The 21,426-nt window shown below is 37.0% G+C and overlaps 1 protein-coding gene and 1 long non-coding RNA gene across 5 annotated transcripts in view; one reads left to right on the top strand and one right to left on the bottom strand.

Annotated features, from left to right (window-relative positions):
* The window catches only part of LOC120308785 (activity dependent neuroprotector homeobox), a 57,950-nt gene extending 50,116 nt beyond the window's left edge, over nucleotides 1-7,834 (bottom strand). The window contains exon 1 of one of the 2 annotated variants that reach the window (XM_039345267.1): nucleotides 7,700-7,834. The gene's annotated coding sequence lies outside the window, so the exon portion shown is untranslated. The remainder of the gene's footprint in view (nucleotides 1-7,699) is intronic. The other variant, XM_039345268.1, reaches the window with a different exon arrangement.
* Nucleotides 7,835-8,200: 366 nt separating this feature from the next.
* LOC120308790 overlaps nucleotides 8,201-21,426 on the top strand; it is a 36,994-nt gene continuing 23,768 nt past the window's right edge. The window contains exons 1-6 of one of the 3 annotated variants that reach the window (XR_005556931.1): nucleotides 8,201-9,215; nucleotides 12,452-12,496; nucleotides 14,602-14,740; nucleotides 17,527-17,581; nucleotides 17,992-18,221; nucleotides 19,854-20,067. This is a non-coding gene — a long non-coding RNA (uncharacterized LOC120308790). Of the gene's footprint in view, nucleotides 9,216-12,451; nucleotides 12,497-14,601; nucleotides 14,741-17,526; nucleotides 17,582-17,991; nucleotides 18,222-19,143; nucleotides 19,659-19,853; nucleotides 20,068-21,426 lie in introns of those variants that run through there. The other 2 variants (XR_005556932.1, XR_005556933.1) reach the window with 2 other exon arrangements.

Genomic DNA, 21,426 nt, shown 5'->3' on the forward strand with positions numbered 1-21,426 from the left:
TTCCTTATAGTTACACAAATGTGACTTTTAATGCAGTATTCAAGCTTGCAAAATTTATAAAAACACAATTTATTCAATGATAAAAACATGGAAAATGTTAAGACTTTTGAAAATGTAATCAAGTTTTGGATTAATAGAATATAATTTTCATTCATATAAGCAACCTTTTTTCTCTACATATACAAATATGTCTGTGTGCAAACAATCAGAACATGCCACTATGAAGACTAATACCTGTCAACCATGATTGTAGTTATATTGATCCCAAACAGATACATCCCACAAATAACTATAACTTTTAGGTCAACTCCACTGTAGAAAATGTATAGATGAGCTTATAAAATGTTTCTGACAACTGCAAGTGAAGTTCATCCTATTCTTTTGAGTTATCTTAGACAAGTCATTATCACACTTACTCTTCCAACTTTCTTATGATGATATTAATGGAATAATTTATACTGTGATTTGCTTATTATGTAGCTTACTATAATGCATGGATCTAAACTTAGTATTATATGCAAATCTAGCCAACAAAATGGCATACATATGTGTGATGAAAGCCCTGATTTGTTGGTTTGGGCAATTGTCACAGCAGTTATTTACATGGAATGATCTGAGCATTTATGAGATACAACAAATCAATACTTGTTTTATAACAGTTCTTAAAACTGTCAACCTGGAAAGCCACTACTGAAGAGCAGAACATTAAACCTCAAAAAATAAGAAACTTGTGGCACAAACCATAAGTATTCTGGCAAACAGCCTAAAATTGTTATTTGAACATTCCTAATCACTTTTATCTCTAATAAAGTTTGTATAGAATTGTAATGCAAAGAATAATTGGATGTATTTATATAACATGCTGAATTAAAACCATGGTTTGCAAACTAAAGTATCTTAGACATGTTAAGCAAAATCCAAGTAAACCAAACTGAAAGTAGTTCAACATTTTTTGTGATAATCCACTTACTGCAGCTGTAAATATATGCTTAATTCTGCTAGTCAAATAATTTCCCAAAAAATATCTTTGATTGGGCTGTATCCCAAAGTGATGCTGCAGTTCACAGTAATTTTCACAGCATAGTGAATTTAAAAATAATAAAACCAAATATATTGAAGATCAACTTGCGTATTATAATCATTCTCTCATTAATGAAAATGTTGATACTTTATTATTTTTTTAAATATAGTCTATTTTATGTTTATTCATGTTTTATAGCCACTAGAACAGTGGTTCTCAACCTTTTTAATGCCGCAACCCCCCAACCAGTCGTAAGTCGAGGACTACTCAACCGGTCGTAAGTCGAGGACTACTCAACTGGTGCAGCACCGTTTGCAGAATGGGACTTTTGGCAGGCTCAGCAGGGCAGAGACAGCCTGGACAATTCCTATTGGCTTTTGAAAGCCAATAGAATTAGACTCTATTCAAGAGAGTCTATTCTATTGGCTTTCAAAAGCCAATAGAATAAAAGGGAGTAGCACAGCTAAGGAAAAGGGGGAAAAAATGACGGACTGCGTTGTTTGGCGACCCCCGTGAAATGGTTGTTCGACCCCAAATGGGATCCCGACCCACAGGTTGAGAACCACTGCACTAGAATGAATGAAGCTTTTCAAAACAATAGTATTTGCTATCCTTACGCTCTCTTGCACAAGATATGCACAAGATTAAAATTGACATAATTCAAACCAGCATGGATTAAGGAAATAAAAATATTGTAATCTAACACACTCAGCTATATAAATTGTATTAGAAATTATCTAATGAAATATAGTAGCAATCTTAAGGCACCTCAAGATTCAATATAATTAGAGCTAAAGCTTGATGGAGAGAAAAACATTAAACTAGAAAAGATGCATTCTTCAAGTATAACATTCTGCAATCAAACTTGTTGGCCAACTTGGACATTATAGTTTATAAAGAAGTATGCTTTGTGAGAGCAAAAATCAACAGTGAAGTTGAACCTCCCTCCAGCAAATATTTCCCACTTTTATTAAATCAGTTTCCCTATCAATTCACAAATAAAATTGCTGTTTAATATTCCAGTGAGAAATAATCATCGAAGTTTAAGCATTTTTCTGAACATTGTGAAAGTTGTGGTTTGATCCATCTTTGTTTATGAGAATAACAGTGAGTAGGAATCAAGCTCATAGATAGGGCAATGATGGTGAACCTTTTAGAGACCGAGTGCCCACACTGCAACCCAAAACCCACTTATGCATCATCGGGTGCCGGGTGGGTGTGGCCCATTGGGTGGACGTGGCTGCAGTGGTAACAGCAGATTGGGTGGGACTAAAAAGTTCAATCAATCAATTCCAACTTTGCAAGATCTTTTTTCCCCCCCCCGCAAGAAATTGAAATTGACTGATTGATTGAACCTTTTTTTTTTTTTTTGCATACGGCGTCGGAAACCTAAAGCGAAAAGTTTTTATAAAACCCAGCTGAAGGCCTAAGATTGGGGCGACGGCGCGCGTGCCCACAGAGAGGGCTCTGAGTGCTGCCTCTGGCACCCGTGCCATAGGTTCGCCACCACTGTCATAGGGCATTTCTACTGCAGTTACATCCAAAGGAACGATCATCATAAACCGTATCCCTAATACGCTCCCAACTTAAGCAATTTTCTATTAAGCATCCAGAAGAGCACACAGGCTGAGTGACCAGATCAGACAAAACATTTTTTTTGTTAATGTTTATGCTCTGTGATGACAACAGTAAAGATTAGATTAGTGCTTAAACAGTTTAAACAGTTAAAATGAAGAGATACAAGACCATTAAACTGATTCTATAAACTGATGAGTTTTAGTATTGACTGTCATTTCTCACATACAATGTAGATGTAGATCTCCAAGCATGTTATTTTCTGTATGCAGATAACTACCAATAAATTCAACAATACTAATGAATATAGCCATAGAGATTTTTTGATTTTTGTTCAACTTTTTTATACAAAATTATATTGCTGTGTTCACACAAAAATTGGCACTCAGTTTAATGTGATGGGCATAAAGCAGATTCAAACAACAGTCAAGCCCCCATATGTTGAGCTATAACCATCAACATTCATTTTAGCCAGTCAAGAATATAAATCCAATTATTTAATACATTTTGCTGCAGACTGGCATATTAATATAAATACGACATAAGGACACATTTGAACATGAGAATCAATCTTCAACTGAGCACATAACATCTAAATCTATTGAAGAAAAATAAAGATTGTAATCAATGTATTTAAACTTCAAAAACTGATTCATCAAAATCTATCCTACCCTGTTAATAGAACTGGGAGACAACTACACTCATTGCTTTCAACATCACATTCTGTGGGAATAAACCATGTTGTATTAAACCCTGAATCCTACAATATGTTTAAATTCTCTTAAACATCTGTAATGCCATATAAGTAGTATATATAAAGAAACATTTCAATCAGCTATACAAGTAGTCCTCGACTTATTCATTTACTGATCATTCAAAATTAAAATGGCACTGAAAAAAGTTGACTTGACGGTTTTTCACAATTATGATCATTGCAGCATCCCTGTGATGACATGACTGAAATTCAGACACTTGGCAACTGAGTCATATTTATAATTGCATGTTTCAGGGTCACGTGATCACCTTTTGCAACCTTCTCACAAGCAAAGTGAATGGGAAAGCCAGATTCAGTTAACAACCATGTTACTAACTTAAGAACTGCAGTGATTCATTTAACAACTGTGGCAAGAAAAGTCATAAATGGGGTAAAATTCACTTAAGATTCACCTAGCAATAAAAATGTTTGGCTCAATTGTGGTCTTAAGTTGAATACTACCTGTAATGTACTTGTTTTGAAAAATGAACCAAATGCTTACAATGAGTGCATTTATTTTGGCTTTTTGTTCACCAAGCCAGAGAATCACTAATACAAAACTGGAGAACTAGACAGGAGAGATATTTTCAACTCCTGATACTGTCCTGCTTGCCACAAACTCCAACTATGATGCCCTTGTAGCATAATAGATGGATAACTATTTATATAACTCAACTATCATATTTACTACTATTTCTATTTCCATCTTTCTAAGTTAATTGCAGCATAATTTGGTGCTTTACTTAAACTTGATTTAGAGTCTGAAACTCTAACATGAATGAGATAGAAATACATCTCTGATTATTACTACCAATGACAATTTTTCAGAAGTTAGCTTGCCTTAACCAAGCTGCAAGCTTATATCATTGCTGGTTGCTCATGCTCATTAGACTTTCCCTGAAATGGAACATTTTTAGTGGTAATGTAATGCTTAAACCAAGAACTCTTCCTTTCTTCCCCTAACCAACCAGAGTTGGAAAGCAAAAACAAGTCATTACTATCAACTCTTTGACTTGTGAAGATGGAAACAATCAGAATTATTAGTGCAGTCATCTTGCTAAACAATTCATAGAAGGAATTTCCAAGGTTTCTTTTTAATCACTTTGTTTTGGCTGCATTGTAGTCAGAATGATGGAGCAGTGGTATACCAATACACGTTAAATTTTGCTCCCAAACTCTGGTTCAGCATGACAATGGAATGTGTTTAGTCTATCTACACCGAAATGTGAAAAGTAAAGTATATTGGGCTACTTGTCCATCTAGCTGATGTCCTTTCCAACATACAGGGCACTCCAGGCAGAGATACTTCTAGAACTGGTACAGGAAATCCTTCAGTTGAAGCTAAGAATTGAACATGCCACCCACCCTCCAAATGCAAAGCATGTAACGGTAATCAGTTCTGAGCTCTCTTCATTCATGGGATGATAAGACACTGTTATCATTGATGTAACAAAAACTTACTTCAACTCATATAAATATACTACATGTTTTTTCTGTTCCAAATATTTCTCTGAGAAATGTATTCTATGTTCCTATCTTTCCCAATAATTACGAAGCTTCATTCCTGGAATAAGAACTCAGACAATTTTTCCTTTGCAATGTATTCGTTAGTTTGTAATATTTGTTTTTAACAATCTTATTATAGCATATATTGAAAACTCCAGATTCCTTTACAACTTTCTTGACATAATGATTTGGACACTGCTGAAACAGATGTATACTTGCAAAACCTTATTTACTCAAAATACACACAAGACGTATGTTGTAGTAGAAATACTTTACTAGCTGAACAGGCATCTCTCACACATAACTAATATAGCAATATCTTTCAGATGACTTGGTCTCACATATGATTTTCAACATTGTATTTTTTTTTAAATTAAATATAGTGCAACTCTGTAAACTTCCATATTTATACCTGGATTCAAGATATATGCCTGAATCAATGGCCTGATTCATACATTTTGCTAAGCTACACAGCTTACTTTCTTCTAAGATAGGCTGTGGTCTGAACAGGCCTGTTTAAACTTTTATGCACAAACTAGATTACTATTTGTTCTATAAACCATGGCTAAATATGGTTTATAGAACCATTTTATAAGGCACTCTACAATCTTCCTCAAAATGACACAAACCAGTGATACTCAAAATGGCAACATGAACCTTTGAAACCAAGGTTATTTGATTTCTTTAAGTCATTGCTTATGATAGTTGGAATGCAACTATTTGTATTTCCTATGAAACAATTATTTTTGGTTGTTTTTTTAAAAGTTGAATAAAATAACTCTCCACATCTCTCAATTATCATTTTAGCAATTAAATGACTATAGTCATGTACTTAAATGACCACTTCTGTTCAGATGGAGGAAGTGGTGGTTGAGCTCCTAAAGGAAGAAATTGAATTTGACAGTTTTATAAGAATTGCTTCCATGTGAACTAATATGTAACACATGAGGTATTGTTTCCATTTTACCTATTTTCTCTACTAAATATTGACATTTAAGAAAATAAATTTGTGTCACAAAATGAACATATTTTAATTTTTTATTTTCTATAATACAAGTCTCTATCAGATAGTAACCACAAAAAAGCCCAGTAACCAACTATTAAGCTATCCAGTTATCCAAACAGCATGTAGCTGCCAACAAAATCAGTGTCTATTGAAAAGCACTATGATAGAAACCCTTAATTATCTCTATTGTCATGATGAGACTCAACCATTCGAGTTATATGTTTATCTCCAGTAACACATTTTAAGTGCAGTCCCTTCCTCATCATGGTTTACAAAAGGGTCAAGCACTCTGTGCACTGAACTTTACATTCTTCCATTTGAATGCCTGATTTAGGAAACCCAGTATAGTTCCATTTTCTAAACTAGTATCAGATAGCTTTAATGAAACACTGAAGATCAACCTCACTGAATTTCAGCAAAATCTTCAGACAGGTAATGTGAGTCAAGGATGACACAGATTTTAGGTACCACATCAGATGACACCTTTGGTCATGAGTTTCCAAGAGAGGGCCAGATTTTTTTAAATCGTTGCTCTTGCTCACTAAACCTTTTGCCTATGCTGCTGTCAGCTCGTAAGAGCAACTCGGCCTGCAGGGATAGGCCCATTTTCCCAGGCCTATAGAAGGCGCTGTGTAGCAACTCCTATCTGTGCATCTGGGGCCCCTCCCCCCCTCTGCAGCAGCCTTACCCAATGTTGAGAACGCGCCCCCTACTGACTCGCTACACTCATTTCTTCATTCCACCGACTTGGCTGCGGTGCATTTTGGGTGGGGGCTGGTATTTTTGCCTTCGATGGTCATAAACCCAAGCAACCGCAGTTTTAACGTGAAGCCACACACTCATTAGGTATATGTCTATGCAAAACTGAACTGAGCTGCAGAAAAGAAAAAAAAGGACAACACACAGATACACAAAGCCATAACAGAATAGACAGACATCCCAGGAGGAAAAAACCTTTTTCCCGCGATAGAAGCAGAAGCAATCCTCTTTTTTTCCTCTTCTTTGTTTGAGAAATAGGTTAAATACAACTACTGCCCGGAATGGATGCAGCAAAGAGTTGCAGAGGTGTAGAAGGGTGCCTGCTTCTCTCGGAGACCTGGATACTCTGACTGAGTCACGAATCCCGCCTTTTCCAACACCACCCGATACCTCTAGCTATGGAAGGGTGGAGGGGGGGCGTACAGGAGGAGGCTGCTCTCCATTGATTGTACCGCAGCCTGTTCCACATTTCCAGCGCCAACTCTGCAGTCATAACGGGGCTTTCCTCCCTCGCTGACACCCTCCCTTCCTTCCCCCACCCGCGCCGCACATGCTGGGGGAAAAAAAGGGAGCCTCAAGCATGTCGAAGAGGATGGCAGCATTCGCAATCCGGTCTCTCCCCCCCCCTCCACCTCCACCGATTCCCTCCTTCCACGACGCAGACCGTGCAATCACAGCCACACTCGAGGGCGCAACATCGATGTGCCACCTCCCTGCAAGCAACGGAAGGAGGCAGAAAAGAGATGCAACGGAGGCACAGGCGGCATTTAGCCGGAACGCGGTCAGAGAAGCTTTTCTTTTTTTAAAAAAAATGGGCCCGGGGGGAAGGGTGGAGGAAAGGGAGGAAGAAACCCGGCACGGAGACCGCCTCTGGTGCCGGGAGAGCCGGCCTCGAAGCCAGAAGGGAAAGACGGGAGAGATGTTATTTTAACACCATTTGTGAAGAGGGTACAGGAGCAGCCACCGGGCCCGGCAGCGCGGTTACAGGAGAAAGACGGCGGTGGCGGTAACGAGGAGAGGGAGGAAGGAAGGAAGGAAAAGGGTTGCGCCGGGCTCCCGCGCGCCTTCAGGCACCTACCTAACTGGATTTCGCGCTCCCTCCTACTCCTCGGCGGCGGGCGCTCCCTCCCCCGTCGGTGGCGGCGCTGCTGGCTTGCAGCTCCCGGCTGACGGCAGGACTTGGGCGGGCGCGGGGAGCAGAGCCGGCGGTGCGGGGGAGACAAAGGGGCCTGGATGGCAGGAGGGGGGGCAGGTTGCGAGGGGCAAGGCGGGGGCTCGGTCTGCGCAGATACGGAGGGGGCCGCGGCTGCTCCGCGGGGCTCAGCTACCGGGGCGAGAAGTGTCGAGCGCCGGGCCGCGGGGAAGGGGAGGGGGGGCTCCCTAGGCGCCCTGCAGACAATACAGCCGGGTCCCTCCTGCCCAGAACCTGCCCTGGCCAAGATGGCGGCCGAGAAAGAGCGGAAGTGACGCGAGTTCTCATTAGCATATGGGACTCATTGTCCGGCTGGAGAGGAGGGGGACGAGCCCCCCGGAGTGGAGGGGGGAAAAGGGGTGACTGAACCCCAAGAATGAAACTTGATTTCCCGTCATCCCTCCTCCTCTTATCTGTCCTGACAGGAAGCGGGATCTTTAAAAAGGAGATGGAGGGGAGCGGGTTACATAACCCCGTTGGAATGGGGGGATTCTCGCGAGAAGGGGAACCGGCGGCGGGATCTTCTCCGGCTCCGCTAGGAGGCGCCGCGCCCTGCGGCTGGGGCCGGAGAGAAGAGCGCGGAGCGGTTATCCCTCCGCCGCCCCAGCCGGGACTACACCTTTCCCTAAGGAGAGGAGAAGGGTCACTGGGGAAGGGGGAACTAAGGGGCGGAGGGAGAATGAGTCTTCTCCACGTGACCCGACATGGAGCACACCACGTGACCCAAGCTTCACCTGAGTGAGCATCATAACACCTCGTGCTGTTAAGCTGATGATCACACGGCTTGCACTCGTGCATGGAGTGAATAGCATCTGGAGGGCAGGTCTCAAGTCAAGCATTTCTGTGGTCCAGCCTTGGCCAGAAGATGTCTCTGGACCTCCAGAAAGGGATTCTTTAAGTGCATTGCCAGTTTGCTGCCTGTCTTTGGGCCCATCTCTGTTGTGCCGTGGATGGACAGTTGCATATTTGAAGCCATGGCCCCTTGAGTCAAGGTAGTGCATATAGATGCCCTTTACAAAGGTATGATTTATAAGGCATGGCTGCAGGAACATCTTCAGAGCTCCACTGGGTTAAGGTGTGAAATTAGGTAACTGCTTGAGGCCAACAGGCCTTATATATGCCCATCAAACTGAATTGGAGATTGTAACAGTGGCTTTCCCTTCCTTAGTCACTCTTCAAGAGGATTGGATTACAGACTTCACAAGTCCTGAAAATGCTCAGGGGCAGGAGGCTGCTCCAATATTTATATAATGTAATAAAATGTTTAATAGTTAAAGCAAATGATTAGAATTAACTTAGCGTATTTCTTGTCTCACTTTTTAATAATCTGAGGTTGGAAGGAAGCTGAAACTTTCTCCAGTTCTTGAGCAACACTGCTTGCTGTGATCAATGGATAATGCAGGTAGGACTTCCAAAAGTATAAAGGGACAAAACTCATACTTCCCAATTAGGATGGACAACTCAACTTATAGTTCATCCTATCTGGATGGTATCAAGTCAGAGAAAAATTTCCACAATGGAATTTTTTCTTACAAAGTTGAGCTGTCCCAATGGAAAATGATAGAAAGTTCAGCATGACTAATAAAAGTTGGATAAATAGATACTACATGAGCAAATATTAACAATTACATCTTTGGAAATACATAAAGATGGAAAGATTGCAATCTACCAACCATATACAAGTCACCAATTTAAGACCATAATTGAGGCCAGATTTCTGTTGCTAGGTGAGACAGTTAAGTGAGTTTTGCCCCATTTTATGACCTTTCTTGCCACAATTGTTAAGTGAATCACTTCAATTGTTAAGTTAGTAACACTGTTGTTAAGTGAATCTGGTTTCCCCATTGACTTTGTCAGGTCACAAAAAGTGATCACATGACCCTGGGACACTGCAACAGTCATAAACATGAGTCAATTGTCAAGAGTCTGAATTTTAATCATGTGATTATGGGGATGTTACAACAGTCATAACTGAAAAACAGTCCTAAGTCACTTTTTTCAATGCTATTGTAACTTTGTAAGTTTGAACAAATTGTTGTAAGTTGAGGACTACCTGTACAATTCTTTGTTTTTCCCTAAAAATGCTGGATCAGATAAAAACGATCTAGCCCATATTTTGTATTACCCAATGATTAGCCAACCTACAATATAATCTCACTTTACTAGTAATAGTAATTTTTGAACTAGTTATCTAATTATATATTACATTTCAATTGTTCAGAGTGCTTCACCAATGTTAACTATTCCAAAAGCCTTGAATTTTATACTTGTACAATTATTTAGGATTTTGATATGTAATAATCAGTCTAAAGTGATGTTAATAATAAAGTCATGTTAAGATTATTAATATGACTTTAGGCTGATTGTTACATGCCAAGAATGCATCTGTTGTTTTTGGCTATATCCCCAATATTTGGAATCTTTCAAAATATCAAGAATTACAGATATACTAAGCACAGAGCATGGCCTGAGGAATTATTGTACAATATTGGAAAGATAAATTGACATTTGATTTGTGGTAATAGATTGTTGATACACATTGTTTGTCAATATTTGAGTGGGTTTTTTTTTAACAGAGATGAAGAAGATTCTGAAGCAATTTGACTAATGTTTTGTTAATATATTTGTGGCTGATATTTTAAGTAGGAAACCTGTTGTGTGCACTGCTTGAAGTGCAGTGTGAGTATAAGTATGTATAAAACTATCTTGAAAATCCTGAGCTGCAGAAGGCATAAACTCAAGTGACAACAATTAAATAAACCACCACCTTCTTAAATATAACTTTTGTTATGGATTGAGCAGCTGAAAATTCACACAGGGCTCATATACTGTCAAGTGTGTATTTCCTTTAATCTGTGATGTTGTAAAGTCTAAAGTAACAGGTAACTTATTTAAAATGTTTCATAGTGTACATCTCCAGGCAGCGTTCACTTATTGTTATCAGAAGAGATATTGATAATATTACGGCAGTTCAACAGAGATACGGGTTGTCCTTCAGTTATGACCACAGTACAAACCTGAATATCCATTGCTAAGCAAGGCACGCTCAATTTTATAACCCTATTTGCCACAGTTGTTAAATGAATCATGTGGTCATTAAACAAATCCAGCTTCCATTGATTTTGATTGTCCGAAGCTGGGTGGGAAGGTTACATATGACCTATTATCATTGTAAATGCATTCCTGTTGCCAAATGTGTCCAAGTTTTGATCATGTGACTGTAAAGATGCTGTGACAGTCGTAAGTGCAAGGACCGGTTCTAAATCAAAAACTACCCATATAGTAAAAAGCCTCTCTCAGCTATCCTGCTTCCAAGTTCTTTAGAGTCTTGTATGCTAGAACATTCTGAATTACAAAATTCAAATTAGATTCTTGGTGCTGTTCTTTCAACAATAGCAATAGCCTAGCCACAGCATCAAGCTGTGTTTCAAATGGCTTGATCTACCAGTTGTATGTGAAGATGCCCTTCATGGAAACATTTGTGTACTTCAAATAAAAAATAAGAGTTTATGGATATGTATTCTCTCGGGGAGAGAGAGAGAGAGGGAAGGAGAAAGAGAGACTAACTGGATTAGGAGGACTGATATACTTTATGTTCCTCCATTGAAATAAGGTGCATTCTTTCATGTATGCTAACTGCATGTAGCAGATACTTGGACACCACTGGAATAGAGTCTGGACAGCCATTTGTCCGAAATGGTGTAGGGTTTCCTGCCTGAGCAGGGGGTTGGACTAGATGACCTCCAAGGTCCCTTCCAACTTTACTATTGTTATTATTATTAAATACAATATCAGTTGTATCCCCTCCATAATTATGTGCAATGGCTCTTCCATATAAAGCAATAAGAGATACTGAGAATCACAAGGTGCAGTCTTGAAACTTTATATTAATTTATATTGCAACACAATAAAAACAATAATTCCATTAATCACGTAATAAATACCATGATGAAATCTACCTATCCATCAGTAAAAACCATTTTACAATCAGATAACCTATGGACCACTGGTCATAAATTACATAGTATCCTATGTGCCAAGGCATAAGGGATCTGTGAAAGGTAGTCACCTGAATGGTCTTTCTTAATGTTAACAGAGAGAGGCTGTCTAAGGAGTTGTGGCTCAGCTCTCACGCATCTCACAACCCAAGAAAGGGATATCTGTTGCACACTCTCTTGGCTATTTCATATTAGATGTATGTATTCTACAAGCCAGTGGTTTCAAATGTAACTAGTACTTGAGTCACGACAGACTTTATAAGGAATAAAGCAATCCAATTTGACCAGCCAATGCAGTTCTTGCAGGATAAGTGTTCTGATCTGATCCAGAACATGGTTTAAGTGGACAGGTGGAAGGGTAAATGTTAAGACACTTTCCAGATCAATCATATTTCAATGGATTAAAAAATATATGAAAATAACATCCGATCTGCTTGGTCTTACAAAGTACAGAAGCTTTTGCTACATCTCCCCTAAGTTATATAATTAATGTAAATTGCCTGAGAAGATGCTTTGATGGAAATCTTCCAGCTTTGATATGTAAATTTCCCTGGTACAAGTTTGAAAAAGCAAACTTCTCAGATGCAATTTATTGTTCAAAATAAAATTATGACTGTTTGCATGTGATTTTTTTTCTCAGTGTATCCCTCTGTGCACAAGGAAGATGTTTCATTGGTGGGGGGAGGTAAGACAAATGCTAATATATAGGCATACCTTATTTTATTGTGCTTCACTTTATTGCTCTTTGCAGAAATTGCAGTTTGTTTACAAGATTGTCCATCGGGAAAAAAAACTATAATTCACTGAAGGCTCAAAACATTATTAGCATTTTGTAGCAATAATATATTTTTAATTAAGGTATGTAGCTCATTTTTTTTGAAGGCATGCTATTGCACAGTGACAGTATAGTATAAACATAACTTTTATATGCACTGGGAAACAAAAAAAAATGTGACTCACTTTTTGCAATATTGGATACATTGTCTTCAGGAACTGAACCCACAACATTTCAAAAGTATGCCTGTATTTTGTTTGATACTTCTACACCCCCCCCCCGCTGGTATTTCAAAGGGTCTTTTAGACCTGGCTTTTCACCCAAGCCTTGGTAGAAGTGTTAAAGCCCCCTTGAGTTTATTGGATGTCTCTTTCCTGGTCAGTGTTTACTCATTATAAAGGCAAAGGTTTTCCCTGTCCAGTCATATCTGACTCTAGAGGGCTCCGTTTCTTAGCTGAGAGAGTCAGCATTGTCTGAAGACACTTTCCATGAACATGTGGTCAGCATGATTTATACACTGAAGTGCACTGTTACCTTGTCACCAAAGTGGTACCCATTTATCTATTCGCATTTGCATGCTTTTGAACTGCTAGGTGGGCCTCCTGTTCCTCTGCTTTCAAAAATCAGAATGTATCTTTTTAAAATATTTTTATTATTAGGTATTGTATATGTTTTATATTTAGATTATGCTATTGTTTTATGTTTTAGCTGGTTTTTAACAAGTTGTGGGCAAAATGATTCCATTCAAACAGCTCTGAACATAATGGAAATATTTCAAAAACTGTGTTTTGAAATGTCCATTCCACAACTGGAACAAGCTCTTTTAAATTCAGATTGAGGTATTTTGATCTGATGCAATTTGAATTGAAATATTTTGTACAGCCCGAGTTTTAACTGGTTTTTTTCCCCCCATTGTTTTCTTCTTTAAATTATCTGGCTTGAGCACTATGGTGGAAAGTTTAAGCAGAAATCCAATCTGCTAATTATAATTACATTCCAATTATTATCTCCACTAGGAGAAACATCACTATTCTTAATGTCTATTGCTAATATAAACAAAGAGGAACATACTGTTACAATCTGGTTTCTCTTGTAGGCTTTCCTTAGCGCTCTGGATGTCCTTTGTAGAAACAAATTACTGCTATTGGTCTTCTGCCTTGTAGAAAGCTGAATATTTTCTTTCGCAATTTGTGGATTTCATGGTGACCATCACTTCCTAGGTGGATTTTTTTCTGTGCCTTTTGATGGAATTTTTTGTGTGTTAGTGTAAACCCCCCCCCTTCAAAATTTCTATGTATTTTAGTATTATAATTCATAATGACAAATCATTGCATTAAAAGAAATCCTACATAATTTAAATATGTAACTATTATAAATTATATCATATTGATCTCAGATGTCTTTTGAAGCAATACATTACTCAGAGGTAATGTAAGAATATGGTACTTCTGATGAATGGTGGTTTAATCATCTTGAAGGAGTGGAGACTGTACTGCAGTGGAGATTGGCACCCAGAGGGCTACTGCTGGTTGCCAAAATCTCTTCGGATAAAGGAGGGAGTGTGAAATAACCCACTTATTCTCTGGATAGTCACTCCATGTAAATTCCAGGAACAGAACTTTTCACGGTTAGCATACGAGATGAGAGCTGGGAGACACAAGATTCTATCCACAATCATAGCCGCAATGCAACCTATAAGCGCAAGATCTGGCAAGCCTCATTTCTTAACTACATTTGGAAATAATTATCCTACAGTCTGAAAGCAATTTTTGTTTTTACAACAGATAAGTACTCCTCTTGGTGGGTCTTGTTTTTTCTGGATTACACAATTAAAAGATTTAAAGACTACTTGTCAAAAAGCTTAACAAAGGATAATACAAGAAAGCTTAAAATATAAAGGGAAATAGTTTTTTTTTAAAAAAAGATTAATTTTTCTATGAAACTGTATGGAAAAACTTAAGTGAATTAGGCAACTCAGACCTGTTTTTGTTTGTTTTGTTTTTTACTAAATACAGTAGATAATTGGTGGAATTTACAAAACTAAAGAAAAAGGGAACTTGAGTAGACTGGGATCTTAATTGTAACCATGGAGATGCAGATGTGACATGTACCAGCAATCACATTAAAAGCACCAGGAAAAAAGAGAAAAAACTGGTGGGTAATTTTTTTCCCATAAGCCTTTCACTTTTGGAATCTGGCATAATGATAAGTAAGGCTGCACAACTGGAGGACAGAAGAGAGTCCTTAGAACAGCCTGCAGAGAAATAAATCAATTTCATTAGATTTAAAGTACTTCAGAAAATGTTTGATCAATTTGGCACCAAATTGCCTGTCTCACTTGAAAGATGAAAAGACTAGATAAAATGGAAAATTCTCTAAAACAAAAATCGATATCTATATTGATAGAGAGATAGTTATAAAATAAGTTGATGACAAGATGGAAAATCTATTGAAATTTAGTGAGGAAAAATTGAAATTTAGAGCTATTCCAGAAAATTTGGATGAAAGTATTAGAGAAAAAATTATATAAGCTTTGACGGGAGTGGGGGAGGGAGAGATGGATTGGGAAGATACAGAGGTAGAATCTGATAAGGTTTGGGGAATAAATCCAACATTTTCAAGAACAACAAATATTCCTAGGGATGTCTTGATGCACTTTGTGAGGAAAAAGACAAGGAATAAAGTTCTGTGACAATATTTCAGTACAAGATTGAAGAGTGATAATATAGATAGAATTATCCTAAAAGAAGTGTTCTCTACAAATGAAAAATAAATACTTCTTTTAGATTGAAATTTTGCTGGGCTAAATTAGGAGGTTTGAGTTTTACTTTTAAACATCTGAAATTTTGACTGAATTCTGTTCAGAAGGTGAGATAATTTTTTGAAAAAAATTAAAGTAGACTTAGAAGAGGTCCAAATGATATTCACAGAAAAGATTATACAAAAACCACAACAGATGTAAATGGACTTTGAAAGAGATGATACTGACTTAAGTGTTACAGGTATGGATGTTTCTAAATTATAGCTTGACTATGGATTACAAATGTTCAAGATGAAATATAAATAGAACCAATGCTTCCCCCAAAAGAAAAAAAAACATTATTTTTTAAAAATTAAAACAAAACATAATGTGTATGAGGGAATCATACTAGGAAAAATAATATGGAATATTTGATTTATAAAAATTAAAGTGACAAATTTATTTCAGCAAGCACTAAAAACGAGTTCTGTATATTAAACACCAATTACAACCAGAACATATATGGAATCACGGGCATGATAAATTTATTAGGTTGGAAGCCGAATTTCATGAGGTTAAGAATTTAGTACTAGTAATTTATGTGGACAAAGGATCATTTTATAAATGACTTCTATACAGGTTAATAAGTCTTTTGTATGAAAATTGGTGTTTGACGCAGTATTGGAATGCAGTGATCTCCCAGAACTAGATTGAATGTCAGAGAAAAATATTAACATTACTCAGGTAAATTATCAAAAGAGTTTTTTTTTTAATCTGATGGACCATTTACTGTTAGTGAATGAACAGAGACAGATAAATGGTAATTCTAGAGAATACTCCTACTCTTCAGAAAGACATAGATCCTTGTCAAGAATAGATATTATTTGGATTTCATCTATAGTCTCACCAAAGACTTTCTGATCATGAATTTGTGAGTTTGATTTATAAATGGAAATCCCTGTCTTTTAGATATTAAATGAAATGTTGTTACAGAAGTAAACAATATTGAACGATGATAAAAAGAAATTAACAGAATTTTTTGAAAACTGAATAAACTGATTGGTGAGTGGTGTGGGATACAAGTAAAGGTTTTATTAGTTATTTCATACAACATTATATTGAACTTAAAAAAGGAGAGCCAAGAAAAAATAGTAAATTTTGTATCAGATCAAAAGAAAAGAACTAAAGAAATCAACCAGACAAGCATTTCTCAACAAATTAAACTTTTACAGCAACAGCTATCAATGTTAACAGCTATCAACAGTAAAAGAAATAGAAATAAAAATGAACTCCTGTATGAAAACAAAATTGAATTCATGAACAAACAGGGAAATGGTTATTGTATAAATTAAGATAAAAATTATATTGAAACTTCCAAGAGGAAGCACTATTAACATATAATGTGGTTATGCAAAAAACATTTTATTAGTATTATTATTCATATGAAGGGCACTGTATTTCTTCAGAAAACAGACGATTACTTTTACAAAAAGCAAAATTTATCAAAGATTACAGAGAAATGAAGAAAGATTATGAATGAATTAATAACAATAAGGGAAGTTTCTGAAGCCATAAAAAGATCAAATCAGAAAAAGGACCAGGACCAGATGAATTATTAGTTTCTTATTGCAAAGATTTTGAGGATTAACTTTTACAACTTCTGCAAAATATGATAAATTCCATTTTACTGGAAGGAAAGATTTCAGAGACTTGGAAATAGCAGTAATATATAGAAATGAACAAGATCTGATTTTAATGAGAAATTATTGATCAATATCATCACTGAATAAGTTCACAACAATTCTAGTCAATAGACTCAAAATAAACTTGCAAGAATTTATTCATGAAAATCAATGTGGTTTTTATTTAAAAGACCTTAGAGAATCATAGTCTTCTAGTCCAAAACCTGCCCAAGGCAGGAATCCTCAGAACATTTCAAATGATTGACCAGTCTTTTCTTGAAAACCTCCAGTGATGGAGAACCTGCAGGAATTAAGTTGTTCCATTGTTTAATAATTCTATCAGAAAATTCCTGATTTCCAAGTTCTCTAATGAACTTCTACATGTGCTCGCTTTATCTTCAGGTGCTATGGAGATTAAATCAACACCCTCTTCCCTGTAGAAACCCTTCAAGTATTGGAAGACTGCTATCATGCTGATCCCTTATCAACCTAATTGTTCTTGTCTACACTCTTTCTAGGACCTCAGCATCTCTTTTGTATTGTGATTACCAGAACTGGATGTGACCTCACCAGGTACTATCACTTCCTTTAATCTTGATGCTATCCCTCTTTTGATGTAACCCATGACTGTGTTGGCTTTTTTTTGACAGCTGCAGCATATTGCTGACTCATAGTGGTTCATCAGTTAAAAGAGAATGTCAGAAGTGGACATTCTAGCTTGTTTAAAACAGTGGAATGAAAATCAAGCTGCATCAGTCTTTTTTTTTTAGATTCAGAGAAAGCTTTTGATAATATGATACGAACTTTTCTAATTAAAGCTTTAAAAGATATGAACTTTTAAGAAAATGTTATAAAAATATAAAAGTTGATCTACATGTCACAGAAGGTATAAATTATTGTTAATGGAGAAACTATGTGAGATACATAAAGAAACGAGTGGGCTACCCACTATCTCCTCTTTTGTTTATTTTGTTTTTGAATAGGGACAATACAAGAGGATAGAATAATGCAAATAAAAATTTAGAAGAAACATCCAGGTTTGGTGTTCATTTTGGAAGATCCCTTAAAGGGAATTGAATTATTAAATGGGGATATTAAAAAACTGGTGCATTAGCTGATTTTAAAATTAACAAACAGAAGACAAAGACGTTACCAAGAAATATGTGGATCCCAGTTCAAATAGAAATGATGAATGAGTTTTAAAAGCAAGAAGGTAAAATACTTGCGTATTAACAAATATGAAATGCTTTTTTAAAATAAGTACCTTAAAATATGGAATGAACTTAAAAGATATGAGAAAATAAAATCATCATTATTGGAGAGAATTTCTGTGATTAAGAAGAATTTTTGTCTAGAATGCTATTTTTGTTTCAGGAAATATCCATTTTGACAACTGATGTACCATTTAAAAATGGCAGAAAGATATATAAGTTTGTGTGCCAAGGAAAAAGCATAAGTTAAATATCAGGTGTTGCAAGATGCAAAGGAAAAAGGGTTGAGTCTGATCTGAAATTATACTTTGCAGCTAACTATTTAGTTTGGATGAAAGAGTGGAGGATGATGTGAAATAGAAGGTTATTGGAGTTAGAAGGACATGATTTGAGATTTGGGTTGCAAGGGTGCTTATGGTACAATAAAGCTAAGGTTACTGCAGATTTTAAAATATTTTTTTTAGGCATGCCACATTGACAATATGAAATAGTTGTAAATTCAGGTTGTTTGAAAATATCTTTGTGGTTCTCATCACAAGAGACATTTCATAGACAAGAAATTATAAATAAATACAAATGGTTAACTTATTTTGACATGTTAGACTTGTCAGGGAGAATGTAAAATAAAAACGAGAATTGGTGGCAGGATATATTTTCTATATTACAGATCTACTGACTCTGCTGGAGCAGAATTATAGGAAATACAGGATTCTATCAAATCTTACTACTAAACAGCAGTACCTCTTACATTATTTAAACTATAGGAACACACACCAATTAGTATCAATTATATAAGATTTTGATTATATCAGTGCAATCAGTTACTTTTGCACAATACCATAACAAGCAATAGCCTCCTTGCATAACAGCAGCAGCAACCACAGAATTCTCAGAAGTAATTTCATATATGTTTACTTTGAACAGGTGCAGCTGGTGAGTTCACACAGCATGCAAAGTCAATTCCAAACAAACAGTATTACTGCAGAGCATAATTCATGATTCCGATTAGAGCTGAAATTGTTTTATCCATGAGTGAATCCGTCATTCCATTAATATTCAAATAATTATGAAAAAGATGCCAAATTCATTTTTGAAAAGCCTGATGCATGGATTATCTTGCCTTAATTCTAGGAAAGATTGGGGAAGGTGATCGGCAGGTGTGCGCTGTCCCCTCCCCCCCACATCCATGCATTCTCTTAAAGCCCTATCCAGTAAATGTTATTTTTGCAGCATATTTTTTATTTTTAAAAGTAGCCAATAGCAAAAAGCATGACTTTAAAAAAAATATTTTTAAAAACCTTTGTGGAGAGCCAAAAGAAGAGCCAATCATTTCAGTTCTACCTTTTCTAAAGATTTTGTTCCTTAGATAAAAAATAAAATGCAGCTTCCAGTCAAATCAGATGCCCACCATTAAAAACACTTTATGCATTACTCAAAAATCTGAAATGTTTTGTGTATTTATTAGATCTAATAAAGTGATAAACGTCTGAACTAAAATTGCCTCCTGCACGCTTGTCAGCATTCCATAACATAGTCCACACTTTAGTGTCTGTCTCAGACAGCAACCATTTGCAGTTACGACAGTGATGACAAAGTAAATTTATAATCAATTCTCTCATTTATAATTTTTGCAGGTCTGTAAAGCACAGAAAGCTGAAGTAAGATTATATCAAGTTGCCAGTTCCAATGGTAGCCACTAAAAACAACTTCCTGTACAGAATACTGACAAACTAAAGCAGTGGTTCTCAACCTTTTTAATGCCGCGACCCCAACCGGTCGTAAGTCGAGGACTACCCAACCTGTCATAAGTCGAGGACTTTCCCTGCCCGGGAGCGCTGCGCATGCGCGGTGCCGCCCCCTGCGCTGGCTGAGGCGTAGCTGGCAAGGGGCAGCGACGGCACAGGGTGACTACTGTGGTCCAGCCCAAGGGAAGGCACCTGCCGGGCCCCACACGCGCCAGCAACCCTCCCTGCACCCGCCGGCCTCCCACCCCTGGCCCTCTTTTACTTACATTTTTAGTAGTTGCTCAGCAGGGAGGGGTGAAACTTCCAGACAGCTCGCCTTCGCTGCAGACAACTTGCAGCACCGTTTGCAGAATGGGGCTTTTGGCGGGCTCAGCAGGCAGAGACAGCCTGGACAATTCCTATTGGCTTTTGAAAGCCAATAGAATTAGACTCTATTCAAGAGAGTCTATTCTATTGGCTTTCAAAAGCCAATAGAATAAAAGGGAGTAGCACAGCTAAGGAAAAGGGGGGGGGGGAAATGGCGGACTGTGTTGTTTGGCGACCATGAAATGGTTGTTCAACCCCAAATGGGGTCGTGACCCACAGGTTGAGAACCGCTGAACTAAAGGAATCACTTTAATAAACTTGATAAAGGCCAGGCAATGTCCATATGTAAGACCCTTGATACTAGTGAGTTGCTGGATGCTATCTACCTATCCCTAATAGAAGTCCCAGTAGAAATGGCTAAAATAGTTGGATCCAACTCACCCACAACTGTAGATAAAATAGATAATATTACTTATGACTTATGATGGAGAACGATTTCTATTTTTTTTTTATTGAGAATTTTTAACATTTTACAAAATAAATCCCCTCCCCAAACCCACCCACCCATACCCTCCCCCAACTCCCCAAACCTCCCTAACCCTCCCCTGAACCTCCCAGAGTTGATTACAGGCTTATCCAAAATGTTTCAAAAGAAAAAAAAGAAAAAGAACTTAAAACACATATAAAACTTAAACACCTATAAATCCTAAACCATCTAAGTACCTTAAATTAAATAAATTGTTTCTAGAAAATAATAATATTAACACATTATAATATACTCTAAAAATCTTCTAATCTTACTTATAATATTATCCATCCTTCTACATAAGTTTCTTCCAAGACACAATTTTAAACACTGCTTTCTTTAAACATCTATAACTACCATATAAAGTCTAGCATAAATCATAAGCAAATCTAAATACATTTAGTTCAACAAGTTATAGTCCCTCCAAAACACAAATTTAAACAATCAGAACTTGAAACATTAGAACAAACAAATTATAGTCAATCAAAAACACAAATCTAAACATTACTTAAAACTTTAAACATTAAAAACCCCACCCAAACACTAAACACATTGTAATATACTCCAATCCTTCTAATATCATAAATATCATTATCATTTTCATAAACTCCCCCAGAACACAAATTTATA

The sequence above is a fragment of the Crotalus tigris genome, unplaced genomic scaffold (assembly GCF_016545835.1).
Source record: "Crotalus tigris isolate CLP2741 ecotype Arizona unplaced genomic scaffold, ASM1654583v1 scf7180000017947.1575755, whole genome shotgun sequence".
Classification (NCBI taxonomy): domain Eukaryota; kingdom Metazoa; phylum Chordata; class Lepidosauria; order Squamata; family Viperidae; genus Crotalus; species Crotalus tigris.